The sequence below is a fragment of the Uloborus diversus genome, chromosome 8, assembly GCF_026930045.1.
Source record: "Uloborus diversus isolate 005 chromosome 8, Udiv.v.3.1, whole genome shotgun sequence".
Lineage (NCBI taxonomy): Eukaryota > Metazoa > Arthropoda > Arachnida > Araneae > Uloboridae > Uloborus > Uloborus diversus.
The window spans coordinates 107,841,505-107,862,046 of record NC_072738.1 but is presented as its reverse complement, the minus strand read 5'-3'; positions in this window follow the sequence as shown (position 1 = coordinate 107,862,046).

The window sequence follows — 20,542 nt, the reverse complement described above, 5'->3', positions numbered from 1 at the left end:
AAGTCTTTGTCATCAATTAATGCTTTTTAAAATAATTTTTCAAAAGCCTAAAATGATGAACTATTAAAGTCCCCCCACTCCACACACAAGAATCATTAGCAGCAGAAAAAGCTGAGAATGGAAAAGTAGCCAAATTCCAAAAAAAAAAAATCATTCTTTAATTAACGTTTTTCAAGTTGAATTCCTGTGTAATTTTTCGAGAGTGCCCACTAAAGGAAGGGGGGTCGGAATCATAGTCTCATAACAATAATAGCTTTTCAACGGCTATAGTTATAAATAACTGTGCCCTTGAAATGTTAAGGGAGATGGGGGAGATGTTTTTGGGGTATTTTTCTTGAAGTTTTCACAATTGAAGGGGGTACGGCGCTGTTTACTTTGGGGGATGGTACCCAAGCATTCATGTCTTTTTAGAAGCATAAATTTGCTCAGCTAAGTTAACATTAATAATCTGGTATTATGTACTTGAATTTGATGTTATGTTTTTGAAACATATTGCAGTCATGTTTCCTGTTTATTTAAGTAAAATTGTTTATTTATTTTTTAAAATTTCATTTAATTCTTATTCAAATACAATGGTAAAAATATTTGTTATGATGTTATTGTAAAATGAAAGTTCATTTATTTATTTGAATACTTCTTAAGACTTAATGTAACAGGACAGCAGTTGTATCTTGTTAAAAAGATAATTATACATGGTGCTAATTGAAAAACCTAAAGTAAAAACATTATTTGTGAAATATCCCTTTAGTTAGAGGTAAGTTTTTACTTCCTTTTACATAGTAAAGGAAGTGATGTATTCGCAAGAAAAAATACCCCACAAGATTCGGCCTAATTTTCCATTTTACTCATCCCCGAATAAACGTTGAGTGGTTTTTTGACCCTTCCGCACGTGCATATATGCCTAAGAACGTATGGAGGCCCGAAATATAAATTTTGACCATCCACGAGTGAATTACCACGAATTTTCTCATGACATCTATGTGTGTAGGTAGGTAAATATGTATGTGCGTATCTTGCATAACTCAAAAACGGCATGTCGTAAAAAGTTGAAACTTGCTATGTAGACTCTTAGTGGGGTGTAGTTGGGCAACTTCCTTTTTGGTTGTATTCGGATATTCCAAAAAGGGTCTTTACATATTTTTGTGGGAAAATCAGTGTTAATATTAATATAAGTGATGCTGTAATTAATTTCATTATGTTATAATTTAACTCAAGTGATGGTTTAATTTGGCGAACGTTTGGAAAAATGTCGCCAACATTTTGGTCGCCAACTTGGCGAGAAATTGCCAAGTTGGCAATAAATTTGGCGAAAAATCATTTTTCGAATTTGGTTTTAATTTGGCTCTATTGACAATATTTAGAAAGTTATCCATTAAATCATGTTAAAATTGTCGATATTAAGCAAATTAATCTCTGTGAAAAGTTTTTTGTTTTCTTTTTGCATCGGTTCGTGACGAACTAGTGGTGAAAATATTTAAAGAGTTGCCTTGCTTACTCCAATGCATTAATACCATTAAATTGGTGTAAAAGTAAGTTATGTGATGTACCCATCAGCTCGTTTTTTCTATTATAATCACGCACTAAGAGTCCCATCTTTATCAATCTCTTACACACAAATTATAAGCTCAAAACTAACACACGGTTTTCGTGTTTGAAAAACAGTTGACATTTTCACCTGAAATAAAGCATATTGCTCTTGAAAAGACGTATCTGTCGTAGTTCAGAAGGAAAATCATTTTTATGATACTATTTTGCTTCCTGAGTTATTCTGCCAATTCTGTCAAAACATCACTTGTTTAAATTTAAAAGTCGAAACACTTTGTGATCTCCTTTACTAAAGTTGAAAACAACAGTTTCTTTCCCTTTTCTTCTTAGAAAATATCTGTGTCTACATTTGAGGTTGGCGATTGGAAATATTTCAGCAAAATGTTCCCTGATGGCTGACATATATATACGCGACGTACCTTACACTCAAGTTTAAGAAGCAAAAGATTTTTTCAATGTACGTTTAATTTTTTTTTCTTTTTGTCTACTCGTAGTTGACAGAATTCATTAGATGCCAAAAATATCAAACATTCAGTGCATTCGAAAATAGTTTTAGAAGTTTCATATTTTAAAGAAAATGGCGATTTAACTTGTGATGTGTATTAATTAGAACTGTTTATTTAGCTGTTTTAATCCATGTACGAAATTTTCATTGAATTAAATAAATGAATATCGAAACTGTTGTATATTTTATTCGTATTAAAACAAATTGTAATTTATTATCGTCTGCATTTGTTTTACACTAAAAAACTTTTTTTTAACTTCCACTTTTACTTTATTGCTATTACTTTTTTTCACCTCGATGAAGCATTATTTCGTAATTGACTATTTTTGTTTGGGATGTGGAGTAAACTGAAATAGTAGGGGAAAGTTATAAATGGCAGAATATTTCCGCAGTTTGCTGCGCCATCTATCTGGTATTATTTTAATATATTCTAAAACATATACGATTCATCTTACACGATAAGTAGTAGCTCTAAAGAGTAAGGTGTATGATAATTCATTTTTAAAATTGATATGCATATTGTAACAAAAAAAAAAAAAAAAAAATGCGATTTTGTCTTTCTTCACTGTGTTCTCTAAATCTAAATATTTTCACCTAACCGAGTTAAATACGTAATGGTGAGAAAAAAAAGTCACATTGCGGATTCACAAGTGGTTTATGCAATAGGTTTTTAGTGTCAAAAATGAAGTTTTTAATTTGTGGCCATTGTTTAGAGTCAACAGCAAGTTTTTTTTAGTTTTTAGAAAAATACGTTAATGCCGCTTTTTGGAAAATGCGGCGCAAAAAAAAAAAAAAAAAAAATAAAAAAAAAAAAAAAATAAAATAAAATAAAATAAAATAAAAAATACAAAAATAAATAAATAAAGACATCCATGGGACTGTCCGACAGAAGCTTGTTTTTACTAAGGGTGTTTTGAAGTATAAGTGTTAAAGGTATATTGAAACAGCACATCGAATTAAGTTTCAGTGAATGCAGTTAAATGTATCAACATTATTTATTTTATCTTAGTAAAAGTATAGCTTCTGTTAGTCAGTCCTGCAACTTCCATTTAAAATAAAAACAGAAACAAAGCAATCACCCGGCTGTGCTTGAATCACCAACATTTTGAGCTAGCGGATCGCACCACGGAGACTTCGCTTCAGATGAATTGTTAAACGATGTAACTCTACGCATGCGCGTCGATGGTGACAGGTAGGACGCTTTTTTATGTTTGTTGTCTCGTTTACTCCGGCGGCACAACGTACGATAAAAAGTACTGTAGCAGCTTCAAAACTTGGTACGGATTCATTATGCCAAAATATACAATAAACACGTTTATTAAAAGGGCATTTTTCATACTGTGCAGTCTAACTTGTAAAACGCTGTCATTTAATACACATTTTACATTTCAACTTATATTAAACTTTGAAAAGTTAGTCGCTTCAAAGCAAATATTTGCTTAGCTACTAATTTTCTGATGTGAGTTCAGTCATCAAAAGCTCTATTATCGAGGGAATACTATTTTTGTTTGCAGAGAATTTAAAATCAAATGACGTGAAAACACTACTAATTGTAAAGGTAAATGAGTCGTGTGTTCATTTAGTTTTAAAATTAATGGTTTACATTTGTTCAAAAGGCATTAACTATATTTGAATAAACTAAATGCAATGTGCTGGATGATGAACTTTAGACGCATCGTAGTGTAAAACGAGATAATTGAATGACAAACATTTTGAAAGACGAATGTATATTTAGATAAGTGGATTTTCTTTCTAAAAAGGATTGGTATCGATTTCGTAAACAAGGCTAGAAGTTCTGAGAACAGGGAGGAAGAATATAAGAGTTGTATGATTTCCTGCAAATTAATTTTCAATGCTTTTAATTAAAATAGCAGTAAGAAATCATATGGATGAATTCGTCTTATTCACTGTAAACAATTTCCAAAACGTTACTGAGTATTTCCGTGTTACGTTTTGAGATTTCAATGGTTTTTATCCACTTCCTGGAAAAATCAAGTACCATTGTTAAAATTGTTTCCGGAATTGCTACAAGTTACACAAATGCAGACTTCTCACCATTGTGAAAAATATTTTTAGTTCTCAGTTTAAAAAATAACTGAAAATTAATAACCTGTATCGCCTTCAAGTCGTTTACGGCCCGTCTATGCTGCTTAAGCTCCCAAAGGGAGCGAATAAGTATGGACTACATTGCTTAGGAAGAATTGCAGGCGAGTACGATTCTTGATATCTGCTTGCAATTCTGGCTACGCTTTGACCATGTTCGCAATGCTACTTAGGTTACTTCTTTACTAATAATAAAGCTGAAAGTCTCTCTGTCCGGAGGATGTCTGGATGTCTGTGACGCGCATAGCGCCTAGACCGTTCGGCCGATTTTCATGAAATTTGGCACAAAGTTAGTATGTAGCATGGGGGTGTGCACCTCGAAGCGATTTTTCGAAAATTCGATGTGGTTCTTTTTCTATTCCAATTTTAAGAACAAAAATATCATAATATGGGCGAGTAAATTACGAAATTATCATAACGTGGAACCGTAACATGGGCACAAGCCAATTGGCGAGATACGAAATTATCATAACGTGGAACCGTAAGATGGGTACAAGCCAACTGGCGAGAAAATTCACCATACATTATTTGTAAATATACAGGCGAACCAAAAGACGTTTTGATTTTTCTATTACGGGCAAAGCCGTGCGGGTATCACTAGTTCTTAATAAATCAGGAAAGTGCCAAGCTATTATATTATACCTACATAGGTTAACTCTAAAATTCCAGAGACAAGACTCGCTTCGAGCGGTAAGATTTCTGAATTTTTTAGGAGGCTTCCGGGATAATTTCAGGAAGGTTACTGAGTTTTAGCGGAAAACACTTCTGGTTTTGCAAGGTGTGTTGCTGGCAGAAGTTGAGCACATCAGTTGCCCATTGTTTTCCAGGAGCGTTTCTGAACAGTTTTTACAGTGTTTAACACCAATCTATTTGTATGGCACTAGTTTATAATTGAACAAGGTAATTAGTTAGTACAGTGGATACTTATTGGGGCTGAGAACTGTTCCTTAAAGCTCGAAATTACCTGGTGGCCGGTTTAAGCTCTTAATATTAGCTCAGTATTGATTTGAAAGTCTTTGTTTCAAGTTGCAGTAAACTCCCGATTTCCCGCGGAGAAGAGTGGAACGGCGACCGCGAATAAGCGATAACTGCAGATAATCCGAATAATAGATAAGAAACAATTCTAGAGTGTATGTAATAGGTAAAAAAAAAAATATATATATAACACTCACACATACATTTAAATTATACAGGGTGTTCTGAAAAAGAATGATAAAAATTTATAACAGGAAAACGGTAAATGATAAAAAAATAATTCTTGCAGAAAATTCATGTGGTGGGCCGTAAATTCCTTCTCCCCCCGAGCTTCAAATTTCAGATGAAAATTTTTTCAATAGATGGCGCAGACGGTAGTAAGCCCGTAAATAAAAAAATATTGAAAATTACGTCATAATGATTTGAAAATAATGAACAAAGGAACGAAACAATATTTTAAAACAATCGTCGGCTGTAATCCCATGTCGCAATCCGAGGAAAAATCGGTGAATTTCAATTCTTCTTTGACTTACCGGCTTACTATGTGCAGCGCCATCTATTAAAACATTCTTGAACTAAAAATTGGAATTCTGAGGAAAAAAATTTAGCGCCCATCACATGAATTTTCTGCAAGAATTTGTTTTTTTATTATTAACCGTTCTCCTGTTACAAATTTTTGAAAACAGTCAGTCTTTTTTGCGGACACCCTGTAGCTAAAAACGATAGCATTAAATGTAAAGAAATATACGTGAAAGCTAAAAACGAACATTAGTTTAAAGAACACAAGTTACACAATCATTAGTTTAAAGAACATTTAATGACTATAAGATTAGTACATATCTCATTGTTTTTACGAAAAAAAAGGCGTTTAATTGTAAGTCATCACCATTAAAAAAATCTGAAAAAGCCCGCGGATAATTCGACCGCCGATAATTGGAAGTTTTCTGTTGTTATTAGGCAATTTTACCCATGGTGAGCATGTGTGTTCATGCTCTACCATGCGTCGCTAGTACAACCAGGACTGCAGAGTCAATAGGGATGATTTTGGGGTAAAGAAGTCGGAGTCGGGAGTTAAATGTTTAAAATTCCATGATTTGGAGTCAGTCGCTTTTCTTTTTAGTCTGCAATTCTGTCAGAGCTTACAGATTTCGAGTAGAAGGCTCAAAATATCCTGTATTCGGAACCGGAGTCAGAATTAGCCATTTTCCCTCCGACTCCGGGTACAACTAAAGGCCTAAATCGTGGAATAAAGTAGCGACATATTCACACTCTTGGAGCTAAACGATGCTTTCTTCCTGCGTCTGCTATGGTGAAATAGCGTGTTTTGCTTCTTGATCCCAATTTTTCTTGTTCTTGTTGACAATCAAGAAACAAATCACGCTGCTTCATAATAGTCCAGGATCTGACAGCACTTCTGTAGGAAAGTTCGAGTAGGGAGAGTTTCTTTTCAAAAATATTTAGTAGGAGTCCTAGAAAGTATTTTGGACTCGGGTGGACATCCGCCCCCTGGTCACTTCTCCTGCTATGACGTCATCAAAGATGGCGGCCGCTCGCTCTCATAAATGCTTAGTACTTCGATAGGAAGATTGAGTACGGAGAATTTTTCTTCAGAAATGTTTAGTAGGTATCCTAAAAAGTATTTAGAGCTTATGTGGACATCTGCCATTTGTCACAATTTTTAGCTATGACGTCATCAAAGATGGCGGGCGCGCTTTCGTCACCACCTAAGCCCAAATTTATGTTAATACTCAGAAACAAAGAACAAACTAAAGAACAAACAAAAATGAAAATTTGACCAGCAAGTTACAATTAGTGTTTTTAAGGAGAATAGCAATGTATTTTTACTACTGCTATAGCTTAATAACTATTTTTTTTTTTATTTTTTTGTTGCACTTAATAAAATTATATTTAAAAGGGGTTGTTACAAGTTGGTTGCAAACCCGTACTATTTATTACACTTACAGAAAGAGCAACAGATTATTTCATTTGCTCTACAAGTACAGGAAGATTTGGCACATTTCAAGCAATTACATGCTCCAATAAAATTAGTTGAAAATCTCTGTAAGTTTTTTCTGGCATCAAATCATCATCTACCACTGCAAAACCAAATTCACATGGATCTAAGTCAACAGCAACATCGTCAATACAATGTCGTTGTAGGTATGTGTAAAAATATGATCTTAATAAGTGGCCCTTAGCTCTTCTGCTAGTAGGCGGCAAGTTATCAGTGTCAATATTTTTCGCATGATGATACAGCCATAACCTAAGTTCATCTAAAGATTTACATATTGACCCTTTTCGCAGTACTTGCACTAAGTATTCTTCTGCAGATTTAAGGCTTTGCTCTATATAATTCCAGTCAGATGATACGTCAAAACTCTCCAAAAACTCTGCAGATGCACAATGAAGAGCAGATTTTGTGGTACCAAATTTACTTGTATAATCTGATCCAGATAGTGCGTGGATGGCAGGAAGCAACGAACATAAGTTTTCAATTATTTTTCGGTGAATATCATTAACAGATAAGGATCGTGTAGAATCACCAACTCCAGTAAGCACCCAAAGTTCCTGAATACCAAATCGTTGAAGAGTAAGTTAGTGAAACAAAGCTAACACCATTATATCAGTGTCGGCGCTAACAATAACGATTTTAGTGAACCCACACAGAGATGCATCTTTTGAATGAATCAACATTCTGAAGTCAGCTTCCTCTACCATCAGACAGTTTAATTCTAGGTGATTTATCTGTTTTCCACTTTGCCCAGATGTACAGTTAAATATTACATCATCCTCTTCATCACCATGAAAGGCACTAAAAGTGTGGTTGGTATTATGTGGTGTTTGAGTCAAAGAAGCTGTCACTATCAGTAATGAACTTTTGCAACATCAGTTTGTTTCTTGAAAATCCCCAAAAGCTGCTGAGTTGGACAGGCAATGGAATATCTTCTGAGATTTTGACCATATCTATAACGATGCTGCTACCTTGTCTTTGCACTCTTTCAGACTTTTTAGGAGAAAATTTGCGATAACTGTCAAAAATGTAATCTACTCTTCCACAGTTCTTGGTGATGCTCCCGATGTATGACGAAAAAGCTGAAACAGCTCCACCAAAGATTTTCATTTGTCATTACCTTTCGTACAGAGTTCATGACGTCGACTATCAAACAGGTTTTATAGTCAGACTTGAACCAGGTATCATCACTGGTGCTACCATAAGATGTTTCCAGCTCTTTCAACAATGCACTTTTTTGTTTTTTTACCATTAGCCCATGGTCATTGAACAATGAGCAGTTTTCAGATAGCTCATAACGAAAGAGGTCTTGCATGTCATACGAACGAGCCTGAGCTATTTGTATCATTCGGTGAGATGACATGTTCGATATCTTTTTATTAACTTTCCTTGTAGCAGCTATACTTTGCGCTTTGGTGCAATGAAATGGTGGCAACATGGCTTTATGTGTGGTGCTTGATATTCTTACTGTTTTGTCCTCGTATCGTGTTTTCCGCCGGTATTAAATAATTTTAATATTTTCTCCTTTGTATCTTGAGAAACCAGTGCTTTAGTTAGCAGATTGTGCAATGGATTAGGAAGCATTTGCATATCAAACGGATTACCTTTGTGTAATACATATTTAAATATTGAGACAAGCCATTGCATCTATGTTCTGAGTTTGCTTCTGCGAAAATTTATGGTGAATGTTCAAACCTTCGACAAAAGCAATAGAGTCTGTTACCTCTCGAAATAGATTTGATATCATCAAACTTTCATGATGCGTTATTTTCCATTCTGCTACAAAATCTCTGTTTAGTTCGTCCTAAGGTGCCAGATGAGCTTTTTTGGGATCTATTAATGGTTTGTTCTAATGCCATATCCACGGTAAAAGCTGAAAATTTATGATCATATCGTTTCACAACATGTTTCCCCTTGCATGAACATTTAATGCACCTCTGGGGCTGTCTTGTCTAGTCCCCTCATGACTTCTAAATACAGAGAAGACCATCGCTGATAGTTGACACAGTCAAATACGGCAAATACTGGTTGAAGTTTCTGCACTGTATCTAAATGTAATTCCCAAAGACCTTGTCTATCTGAACGAATCGAATTTCCAAGAATTTAGACGAGTTTCAAAAAATTGTCCCAGTACAAAAATTGCTCTGACATTTTCCTTCCTCGGCTGACAAACCTCTCAAAGTCCGGGAAGAGTTTTTCCACATTACCATCTACATCTATATGATCTGATTTTTTTCCCATGCCAGAGAAATATTCTGCTGAATGTTCTGTAAGTTTTCAAACTCTGTAGCGTAGGACTCAATGGAGCGTTTTTTTTTTTTTTTTTTAAAGATTTCACCTGCAATCTGAACATGGTTTCTCCCAACATGAACATACCCTTGACACCTCTCTCATAATTCTTTCCATGTAAAACCGATTGTAGCACATTTACTCCAAAGACTGAACATTCAATAAACACATCTGATATTTCACTTCCTCGAAGATATTTAGCTAAACAACATAGCACAATTTTAGCCATATGGAATACACCCAACACCAGTAAAATATTTGAAAATTTACCTGGATTGCTCAGTTGCACTTCGCGTGCAATAGCGTATACACCTTCGTCACAGGTTACTGGTAAATATTTTTGATCCAACTGAGCGAGAACACTATAAAAATACAATTGTCATAGCACAAAAGATCGGCCCCGAAAACACTTGACACATCCTCCAAATCACAAGTGCGAGTGAAAACATCCTCTTACAAGTGTAATGTGGCTTTTAAAAACTCCTTAACTCTCGGATACTCACTTATTCTGTACTTCTCGCAAACGCGATTATGTGATACATGGTTACAGATGATACACAATTGTAATCGATGAGGAATACCTCCTGTTTGAGGACTGTGATAACGTGCACGCTTCCTTCCAGATTTCCCTAAACTTTCCTGCATTCCTGCACATTCGACTGAGTAGTAATGATGCCGTCATCTTCATCTTTTGATTTTTCCTTCTCATTTTGAAGCTGTAAAAGAGGTTTCTTATGACAGTATTGCTTATAGCATTATTCATATGGTAGCACAACACGGTAGATGTAGCATACAGGAGCAAAAGTGTAAAGCTGCTACTGGACAGGCTAGAAATCATTTTTCCCATTTTATTTCAGCATAAATGCAGCGCTAACCCATTTCTTCCAACTCTCCCTCAATTTTAACGGAGATTTCTTTAAAGAGTTAATCATAGTCTTGATTATACTTTTGCCGCAGTTGACATTTTTTGAAGGAATTGCCATTATTCTGACTGGAATACCTTCCGTAACAAATTTTACACTTGGATAGTTGAATTGGGTAAAACAATTTTTAGATCCGTATCCGTATCCGCGGATTTTGACACTAATGATCCGTATCCGTATCCGTGGATCTACTTTTTTACCGATCCGGCACATCACTACTCATAACACATCATATAATTCAATGGCTGCCAACTTACTACTTCGAAGAAGAACAATGCGCTCGAATGTTATGTCTGCGCGGCCTATAGTGGCGCGCCTAAGTGGAGCGACTAATAAACATTCTGATTAATTAGTCACACCAGGTGAAAATGGCAAATAATTTTTTTTTACGTAAATAGTTTTTGAGTATAATTTTATACGGTTGTTCAACAACTGACAGTTGCAAAAATAACTTTAAAGAATGAATTCAAAAAAGCAAAATAAATAAAAAACAATGAAATAAAATGTTTTTCAACTACTTTTTCGAGAAAACTTTAACACTGTAACTTAAAAGTAAACTAGTAAATATAAATTAGTATAAAAATGTGCAAGAATCCCGCAAAAAAGTCTAGTACTAAAATAAATATGAGCATTTACGTGATCAAGATGCCGCCATCTTTGATGACGTCATAGCAGGAGAAGTGACCAGGTGGCGGATGTCCACCCGAGTCCAAAATACTTTCTAGGACACCTACTAAGCATTTTTGAAAAAAAATTCTCCCTACTCAAAGTGCTGTCAGATCCAGGACTATAAAAGCAGACACAGGAAGAAAACGGCAATTAGCCCCAAGATGGCGGACTTGTCACTTCTTAAGCTACAATATGGGGCTTTAGGTGTAGCATTTATCGCGTAAATAAGCTGTTTGATACGTCAACGAAAGATTAACGATGTATTGAGGGTCAGCGATGTATTATACATTGTATTCAAACGATTGCTGAAAGCCAGGGGTGCCCACAGGGGGGTGATTTTATTATTGTATTGATTTATATTTTATTTAAATTATTTGCTTTAATTTATTTTATTCTGTTTATATTTTATATTTAGGTTTTAGCTTAACTGTTAAACTATTAGAGTTTGTAAACGCTAAATTTATTTACATGCAAGAAGTTTTATACATACATAAATATTCATACAACAGTGGCGTCGCTACGAGGGGGGTGAGGGGATTATGTTCATATTTTTGGAACTTAGACCTAGTAGTGGCTTCCTCTCACAACCAAAAAACGGAACCCCATTATTTTTCCTATGTTTAAGATGCGTTTGAAATAATTAAGGGGCCATCAATTTCATTACTTTTTTGACATATAAACGGTTTGCACACAAGCGTCCAGGGCAAGTTATATAAAAAGTGTTCATAGTTTTTAGTTGTCTTTTGTATATTATCCATTTATTTTTGTTGTATTATTATTAATTAATTTTTGTATGTTATCACTTAAAATTTCGTTTCTTTCCAATTGTAGTCGTTTCTGAAAGCTGTATGAATTTCTTGTTTTCATACTTACCTACATATAATATTAAAACTTTTTTTTTCCATGTGCTGTGTACGTGTAGGGTGGGAGGGGGGTACATGTGCGTACGTTTACACCACAAATTACCACCTGGGGTGTCCCCCATGCTAGGTACGCTTCAGCATACACAACGTGGCAGTATTGCTGTATGGTTGATACACCCCGTAAATCCTAAACCCAGGACGATTGAGAAATTCTTTACTTCTTGTGCCATAGTTTGAAGAATTCGATTATTCCAGTTCGGTAGGCTGTTGTACAGTCCTGTGACTAAGTTAAAAATTACTTCCTTAGGCTCAGAAACGAAATGGTCTGTGATGAGTGATGTGACTTAAGACATGTAGTCTTGTTAATTAGCCAAATATGTTTGTTCACAGAATGACAAAGCTTAATATTTTTCAACTCTTTATAACATTACCTTCCTAAAACAAAATGGCAACAAAAAATACCCAATTTCTGAGGATTTTCTTTACATGTTTGGGAAGTTTCGATACGTTTCACTCCATTTTACAGTACGATGTGCGTAGCCTTCACAATGATGCAATAGGTTTTCTCCAACTATACAGCAATGAAAAAAATCAAATACAAGCAATATATTTCCTTTCGTGCTTTTTTGAAGCTAATATACGCTATTGAAAGAGCAAATCTTTGACATCAGAAATGCTAATAGTGCATATTATGCACTATTTTCACCCTAAACGTCCGGATTTGTAACGAAAACCGTGCTAAAATGATCTAAAATGGTATTTATAACAATGTTATTTTCTTAAAATATATATATTATACGTTTTGAAAAATTCATCATTACAATTTTTATTTCATTTGATTTTTGCTTTCTATACATTTCCCTTATTTTACATTGTTCCATATTTTACGTTTTCCCGCATTTTACGTTGTTTCAACACGACCCCCCCTGAGAAACGTAAAATCGGGGTTTCATTTCATTTTGTTCTTGTTGGCGAGACAGCTGAGAAAAAAAAAATAAAAGAAAACACCTTTTCTTAGGTTAAGAAAACGTTTTTGATTAACGCAAAATTATTTTTAACAGCTAGCTAACTTCCATAACAACTGGAACAGTTATTCCAAACCACATAAAAAAGAGCTGGATAAAAGATGAAGCATATATAAGAGGAATGCAGCACTTGTTATCCTTACTCATTATTTCTTTTCTTATTCCCTGGAGTCAGTGAAGCTGGAACGTGGCATTTATCGATAGGAATCTCGATCCTAAATTGCACCCATCCCGCTAATCATTTAATAGGAATTGAGTAGTGTCTTTTCTACTGACGTGATTCGTATTTATTCGAGTATTCGAGCATTCCTAGAGGGAAAAGTTGGAGACAGATCAATGAATAAGTTTTTAAATTCAAATTTTGGAAATGTAGTTTGGTAACGTGTACATTCTCAAGTTGCTTAAAACTTTCTTGTTGCTTTAAATGTAAAAATAAAGTGAAGCATAGTAAAATAGATTTTATTTTTTTATCTCCTATTACTAAGTATTATTTATTCATTGTTTATTTTATCCCTTCAATCAGTTTTCTGCTTTTGAAACTTGGAATGCTCCTTCAGGGTAGGAGGAAATGGACCGGCGTTCTGGAAAAAAAAAATGAATGTATGTTAGAAATATGTGTTAGAAATGTTTCGGCTGGTAGAGGGGAACATAATAAGCATATTTCATGCAAGAAAATAGATTCAGAAAAGCAAAAGGGTGATCACTACACGCCTACAAAGGTAGAAACCGACAAATACAAAACAGGTTAAAAGTTCACTACACAAAGACGATTTTATAATTCATTTTAGATTTTAAGAATGGTTATGTTGTGGCCTGTAGCTCTATTATTCTGCCGTGGGAAGGAAAACAGTAGGATGACGGCACCAGTAACAGACAAGGGTCCAGTAACCGACAGTCATAAGTTTGGATTAAAATAATAAGAATTTTAGGCGGGTTAAACTGATGTTACTGTGACCAATGAATACGATGCAGTCACCTAGTGTTATCAGAGTGAATTTCATGAGTCAGTATGTATTTACAAGGCAGTTGTGGAAGGCTATGAATAGCTACCTCGAAGTTGGCTGATGTTTCATGCTGCAGCTAGCTGTTTACGTTAAGAAGGTAAGTGTTTTGAACCATCATTTTGCATTGTAAAATGTCGACATGAGTGCATGCTAGAGGTATTTTCAATGTTTAAACTATGCTCTTTTAAGTTTTTTCATCGTTTTCCACGTGCAATCACGTCTAATGTGAGTTTTATCTATGTCTGTTACTCATTCCCAAAAAACTCGTTTTTCTAGTAACAGGCACCCATGTTTGTTATTGGTCCTTGAAGCATTTTTCATTTTTATCTTTTTTTTTCCGCTCCAGATGAGGTTATTCATTGATTTGATAGTGCCTGCAGGCAGCGCCGTGTCCAAGGGGAGGGTTTTAGGGGTTAAACCCCTCCCTTGGGGAAAAAATAAGCAAAATGAAGAAAATGTATATTTGACTTAAATTTACTTTAATGAGAAAGTTTGCGTTCAGCGTTTTTATTTTAATTTTCTCTCTGAAGTTTTTTGCGATTTACAACTGCTAAAGCCTTACAAACTAAAGTAATATTTCGGAAAAAGTATGGCGGACGAAATGCTGAATGATCTACCAATGCAAAGAAAGAATATTGCTTATTGTAACGTAAGGGGCTTATGGTGAATTTGGCATATGTTACATCTATGAAGATGCATTAGTGATTGTGCTTGGCTATGTAATTTGCATCTGCAAAGAGCTCTTTCTTGTTTAGTTTATTAAGCATTATTTCAGAACATAACAACCTAATATACATTCTACATTATAAAAGAATTTGTGAAGAGTTTTTAATACTCATTGCAATATACTACATAGTAAACAGATTTAATTAAAAAGAAGCAAGCAAAGTTTGATTAAAGCGAATCTGTGAAACGAAGGAATACTTTGGTAACTTGTACAGCTAGAGGTATCCTTCAAGAATACAGCAATCCTTACATGTGAATAAACGCCATACTGGGATCGGCAATTTGTCGTAAAACTAAAAGCTGTAAAAGGGTTGAATTCTCCCCCCCCCCCTACTGGTAAGATTAAAACCCCTCCCTTTATGAAAATCTGGACACGGACCTGCCTGCAGGTTCAATATTGAAAATCGAACAACGTGACCAGTGTCAGACAGGGTGTCTGTTAATGGTCCAAAAGGGTGTCTGTTACTCATGCCATATTTTTTGGAACCCTCAGAATAGTGAATAAAGCTGTTTTTTTTTTTTTTTCAATTTAGGATGCCCCCTTCCCCTGCCAGGAAATTTTCTTACAGTGAAGAACAAATGTAAACTGCCCTATTGGATGTAAATAGTAATGGTATGAGTGTTGCCGCTTCACAAAGAAAAAATAGAGCCTTACGAGTTACACTTTTGAACAAAATGAAAGAGGTTTATCCTAGCATAAGAAAGATAGGTCCAGACCTAGTGCTTTCAAAGGATGAGGAGAAAATGCTCGTACTCTGGATAGCTTCATCATTTAAAGCAGGGTTTCCGATATTAAAAGAAGAATTTTTAGACAGTGTGCAGCTGCTCTTAATGGAATTGGGGAGAAATAATTCTTTTACTGATGGAAGACCTGATGAGACATCATGGTACAATGGTTTTCCTTAACGGAACCCTTCTGTCGCTCATAGGATCAGTGAAAACCTCACATTGTCCCGTTCAAAAGTAATTACAGAAAGCCTAGGCATCTGGTTTAAGACCGTTTACGACTATTTAAAAGAAAACAATCATCTTGGCACTTTAGAAAATCCAAATTCAATTTTTAATTGTGACGAAACTGATTTTTTTTCTCAACTCAAAGGTATCACGAGTGCTTGCAATGAAAGGTGAGAAAAATGTATACCAAGTTGTGTACAATGATGAAAAAGAATGTGTCACAGCTTTATGCACTGCAAACGCTGCTGGGCATCTTCTACCACCAAGAGTGATCCATAAATACGTAATAACTAGTCGACCCGTGCGGAACTCCGCACTGTACTTCGAATCATTTCAAAAGGCATTTCGCTCTTTAAAAATTTCAAAGAAAGAATATTATGAAGAAAAACCGAAAAAAGTAAACGGAAAAAGTAAGCGCACAAGAGAAGGCATGTAATTTGAAGACATCAGTAACAAAACCTCGTTAAATACAACGTTGTGATAATTTGATCATCGCTCCCCTTTTGGTTGTACGTATTTTCAATGCAAATATAAATATCATTAAAAGTGTGGCTGAGTGACACGTGAAAAATCAGTAATTTTGCATGTGAAAAAACAGGTTGTGGGAAATACAGTCCGCCCATGTGAGCATCCGACGGAAAAAAAAAGAAACATTAAAGAGATATTTAGTGGCACGGATTCGAACTGGCACCATTCTGATTAACAGTACGACGCTCCAACAAACCTAGCAACTGTGCCTTCCTTTTCGAACGCTATTCATTGAAGGAATGCGTAATAAAACACAGTAAAAAAGTTTTGTCGTCGAAAAAAATATAATAAGATCATGCGTCTATGTTTTGTCATTAGCCATCACGATACGATTTAAAATTATTCGCAAAACCTGGAATTTGATTAAAGAGTGAGGAAGATCTCATATGTAGCGATTGAAACAAACATTCTAGGGAAGTAATAAATTCGGTTGAAAAAATAAGTATTTTTATTTTTGAATATTCAACAATATCCCATAGCAGGCTTCTTTAACCTGTACGGCTTAAAAGCCCGCACTTGTTTTTCTTTTAATCGAGCACTTAAAATTCAAAACCAAAACCAGTTGAACTAAGCCCGTTTTTTAAGTTTAATTTTTCGAACGTAGACAAAATGTTTTCTTTTCTTTTTTTTTTTCAGCCGAAAGCAGAGGATTAGAAAATGATTTCATACTAATAAAGTTGATAATAATTTTAATGTTTTATATCGTATTCGAATAAATAATTAAATATTTACTGGTGGAAACTTGTAGTTTTAATTTGGCGTAGTATTTTTTCATTTGTACAACAGTTCGAACACTGCTATTAGAAAAATCTTTTTTTCTGCATACAATGAAAATGTTTTTCTACACAAAAAGGATTCCCTTGAGGTATAACTAATACTTTTTTTTATGCTTACATTATGCTCAGTGGTCTGACGGAGTCAAAGCTAAAAAAAATGGGAGAAAACCTTTCAATTAGCAGTCAACTTATCTGAATGATAACTGTAGCCTGCATAAAGGAGTCGAAACACCAAATAGCATTCCCACTGCATTTATTTTATTATGTGTGTTATCTGTTGTATGTTATGAGTACATATAATGCGTAATATTACTGTAAATTTGCTATTATGTCGGACAGTCCGAGCTGGCCCGAAGTTCAGACAGTATATAGCCGAACGCTCTACCGAAAAAAAAACAACAACGGGTAATTTTAATTTTTTTTTCCTTGTCGAGAAGTGCTTTTATTTTTGAAAATTTTTACATTTTGTTATCGCAAGCTGTTTGAACCGTTATAACTTAGATGGCAGCACATGTTCATCATTTAACAGCACGGTTAAAATACGAAATAAGTTGAACTAAGTTCTTTTTTGAGCGTTTCTTTTCAAATGTAGTAAAAATGTGCTTCGCTATTTGTTTTTTTGCAAAAAAGAAGAAAAAAATATATATTACCCTTTAAATTGAGGTAGTATTTTTTTTATTTGTACAAAGAGTCAAAAACTCATTAGAATATATTTCAACATACGATTTATTATATTTTACTGAACAAAAAACAATTCCAATATAGTCTGAAATCTCAAACCTGATACTTATATTTTCGCTTACATTATGCTTTAATTTTCTTCCCGGAGCCAAAGCTTAAAAAAAAAAAAAAAAAACCTTACAATTGAGTATCAATTTAACTCCGTATTGCATCAAGTTTTCATAACAGCTAGGAGCGTTTCTACCTCATGTATTCCCTCATATTTGTTATTCATTGTTCATGTAATGCGCGATATTTTTCTAATTTTTTGATGCAGATTGTCCATACGTGGGCCCGAACATGCATTCTCCTGGTTACCAGTCGAACACTCTGCCGATCAAGCTATTCAGCTCTGTCGGTAACAGTGCAAGTTAATGTTATAAATGTAACCGAAAACCTCATTCTGGTTCTTTAAAACAGATTTTTCTGCCCGAAAAAAACAATTTTTATACCGTGGGTCTATTTTTGGTCAGTAGCCTGCACGATAAGCTTTAAAATAAAGTGTAAATCAAAGAAATCGATCAAGAATTGAGGAAAATCTCGCGTAGAAACTAAAAACAGGCTACAGAAATAATATATAGGATGTCGGACAGCCCAAACCTGCCCGATGTTCAGATAGTTTATAGCCGAACGCTCAACCGAAAAAAACTTATCAATTTAACCGAACAACTAAGTCCAGTGCTTTTAAGCTTCATTAAAATATGAACACACACACAGGCTATTTTTTTTTGCCGAAAGCGACGTAAAAAATGGAAAACTGCATTAGAACTTTGCTTTAAAAAATGCATAAGAACTAAAGGGAGCATCAAGGTTTTGAAGCAGCAAAGGGCATTTTCGAAAACTTGATTTTTCGACCGTAAGTCTATTTTTCGTCATTAGCCAGCCTGATAAGTTTTAAAATGAGAGGGGAATAATATATAAGATAAGATATTGAAGAAAAATGTTTTTATTTTTGAAAATTTTTACAATTTGTTACCGCAGGCTGCTTGAACCGTTATGACTTAGATGGCAGCACTTGTTCATCATTTAACAGCACGGTTAAAAGACAAAAAATATAGAACAATGCTCTTTTTTAAGCGTAGCTTTTCGAATGTAGTTAAAATGTGATAAGCTATTTATTTTTTTGCAAAAAGAAGAAAAAATATATATTTTACCCTTCAAATTTAGGTAATAATTTTTTAATTGTACAAAGAGTCAAAAACTCATTAGAAGAATAAATATTTCAATATACGATTTATTATTTTTTTCTGAACAAAAAACAATTCTATGTAGTCTGAAATCATAAACCTGTTACTTATATTTTCGCTTACATTACGCTTTTATTTTCTTACCAGAGTCAAAGTTTAAAAAAAAAAAGAAAAAAAAATCGTACAATTCAGAAGTAATTTAGCACAAAGTCACTTCAGGTTTTCATATCACCAAGGAGCGTTTCCTACTCATTTATTCTATTCCCTCATAGTTGTCATTCACTTAGCTAAGTGTTCATGCAAAGCATTGCGCGATATTTCTCTAATTTTTTATTGCAGATTGTCCGGACGTGGGCCCGAACACGTACTCTCCTGGTTACGAAGCGAACGCTCTGCCGTTTGAGCTATTCAGCTCTGTCGGTCATAGCGCAAATTAAAGTTATAAGTTTAACCGAAAACCTCATTCTGATTCTTTAAAACAGGTTTTTCGGCTGAAAAAAACAATTTTTAGACCGTGGGTCTATTTTTCGTCAGTAGCCAGCACCATAAGCTTTAAAATAAGGTGTAAATCAAAGAAATCGATCAAGAATTGAGGAAATTCTGGCGTAGAAACCAAAAACCGGTTACAGAAATAATATATAAGGATCCCAGAAAGCATTAAGTTCAGTATATGGTTGGGGATTAGAAAAGGATTCAGTGTGGATGACAAGCAAGACGTAGTTTGAATTTTTGGCCAATGTATTTCTGGCAAAAAACTCAAAGCTTGAATTCAGTTGAGCAATCATGAATTGCTTATTGTTTTCATTTGACCTTTGAATGACGTTCCTATGATTTTATTTTCCCCCTCGCCTTCCTCTGCAGCACCACCGTCGCCGCTCCTCTAGCGAAAACCGTCTCCAGGTTACGTCCATATCCTACACACACACACACACACACACACACACACACACACACACACATACATACTAGCATGCGTACACACATGAATTCCTACACACTGTCGCATACACACACGCACACAAACGCGCGTGTACATACACGCACACGCTTACACAAAGACACACACGCCTACATACACTTTCACACGCACACGCCTACATACGTACACAAACACTCTCGTGGTTGCGGAAAACATAACTTGAATTTAGAATGACAAAAATTCTTTTTTTTTTTGTGGTGAAAATTTTCTAGTTGGGTAGGTATTCAATTATTGTTTATTTGAATTTGTACTAGAAACAAAGAACGTTTTCAAATTTTTAAGAGAAAAATGGAAATTTTGTCTATTATTCATCCTGTCTGTTACTCATCCTTTTAGTCTATCTGTTACTGGGTATCATCATGTTTTTCGGTGTCTGTTACTGGGGTTCGGAGTTTTCTTCGAAATTTAGCAAATAAAAATAGAATTGATTAATTCAGAGGATCCAGAAGCTGCCAAACGTTAGATGAGATGTTGTTGCATGGGAGAAAAATAGTTTTAAAAATCTAATTACATTTAAAGGGTAAACCTGAAACATTTAAAGGGGAAAATTGAGTTAACCTGAGAGCGATGTCTTAAGCATGTCTGTTGCTGGTGCCGTTACCCTAGTATCTAAAGAAATGAGTCTTCGAGATATTTGAAGAAACGCGTTTCGAATTCAGTACAAACAGTAGGGAAATGCATGAAATACACCGCCAACTCAGTCAATTCCAGCCGAGGACTGCAGTTTCGTGCTTATTAGCACTCGTCAGCCCGGCATAGG